The sequence below is a fragment of the Bos mutus genome, chromosome 1, assembly GCF_027580195.1.
Source record: "Bos mutus isolate GX-2022 chromosome 1, NWIPB_WYAK_1.1, whole genome shotgun sequence".
In the NCBI taxonomy this organism is placed as follows: domain Eukaryota; kingdom Metazoa; phylum Chordata; class Mammalia; order Artiodactyla; family Bovidae; genus Bos; species Bos mutus.
The window spans coordinates 99,797,336-99,799,204 of record NC_091617.1 but is presented as its reverse complement, the minus strand read 5'-3'; positions in this window follow the sequence as shown (position 1 = coordinate 99,799,204).

Genomic DNA, 1,869 nt, shown 5'->3' with positions numbered 1-1,869 from the left:
AAAACCTATTGATGAAAGTGAAAGTGGAGAGTGAAAAAGTTGGCTTAAAGCTCAACATTCAGAAAATGAAGATCATGGCATCCGGGCCCACCACTTCATGGGAAACAGATGGGGAAACAGTGGAAACAGTGTCAGACTTTATTTTTCTGGGCTCCAAAATCACTGCAGATTGTGACTGCAGCCATGAAATTAAAAGACGCTTACTCCTTGGAAGGAAAGTTATGACCAACCTAGATAGCATGTTCAAAAGCAGAAACATTACTTTGCCAACAAAGGTTCATCTAGTCAAGGCTATGGTTTTTCCTGTGGTCATGTATGGATGTGAGAGTTGGACTGTGAAGAAGGCTGAGCACTGAAGAATTGATGCTTTTGAACTGTGGTGTTGGAGAAGACTCTTGAGAGTCCCTTGGACTGCAAGGAGATCCAACAAGTCCATTCTGAAGGAGATCAGCCCTGGCACTTCTTTGGAAGGAATGATGCTAAAGCTGGAACTCCAGTACTTTGGCCACCTCATGCAAGGAGTTGACTCACTGGAAAAGACTCTGATGCTGGGAGGGATTGGAGGCAGGAAGAGAAGGGGATGACAGAGGATGAGACAGCTGGATGGCATCACTGACTTGATGGACATGAGTCTCAGTGAACTCCGGGAGTTGGTGATGGACTTGGAGGCATGACGTGCTGCGATTCATGGGGTCGCAAAGAGTGGGACTCGACTGAGCGACTGATCTGATCTGAAGCATAAAATTGTTTACAAAATTCAAGTCAATGTGGTTTTATATCTTTATTTTCCATCACAATGTCATAATTACATTTATATATAACCTATATATGAAACTTTGCTGAAAAATAAATACATATGGCCAAAGTAATTTGAATTTTCAGAGGCAACCATAGTAATTAAAACCAAAGTTTGATACAACTCTCCACCGTTTGTTGGAGTATCCAATGTTTGTTTCATGTCTGTATCAGTGGCTACTAAAATTCAAACAATTGTTAACCATTTCTTAACATTATTCTTCAGGCATCACAGCATGCCAAATTGAGTGCAAAGTGGTACATATTCAAGAGAGGATTTCATAATTGAAATTTTAAACTGAGCACACATTTTCAAGATAATTTTTATCTTTTATTACTTTAAAAAATGTTATGGGAGTAAATGATAATACCACATAAACTTAAAGGGGCCTTCAAGAATATCTTCTGAGAAACCTTGAGCTTAGAGATTAGATTTGAGCTTATAACAAAGCTAGTGAGCTGTAGTGGTAACTAACACTTTAACATTTAGATCTCCAGACAAAGCTTTGTTGGAGTTACCCTCTTCCATATGCTTTTATCCCTCCTTTCTCTAAGGTTGAGAGCAGCAATAAAACATACGTGATCTGTTGCCTGGACAACTGCAGTGGTCTTCAAAAGTTATCTTTGGTTTGAGCCTTGATATACAGAAAATGGATTCAAAGGTATACTCTGAACTTCAATCTTCAGAGAGAATATGTGGGTAATTTAGGTTGGATTGTGTACTTATCCTTGACTAGACTATAGCTACCAGATAATGTCTATTGCTTATAAGAAAATGAGTTAACATGTACTCATATTTCACTTTGTGTAATGTACTACTTTAATGATTTCTATGTTTCAGTCCACTTAAATATTATATAAATCAAAGAACTGGTGCTATTTTAATACCCCTAAAGAAAACTGTGATACAAACTAAAAATACTAAATGTCCATGCTCCCTTTATATCATTTCAAGGATACATTCTTGTGAAAAGATTCTGAATTTGAGGTTGACCTTTATTAAGGCCATGTCAATAAGACTAAGTAATTATAGTTACATCATAGGACACTTCTTCTCAAGCCCAATTCAGCCAC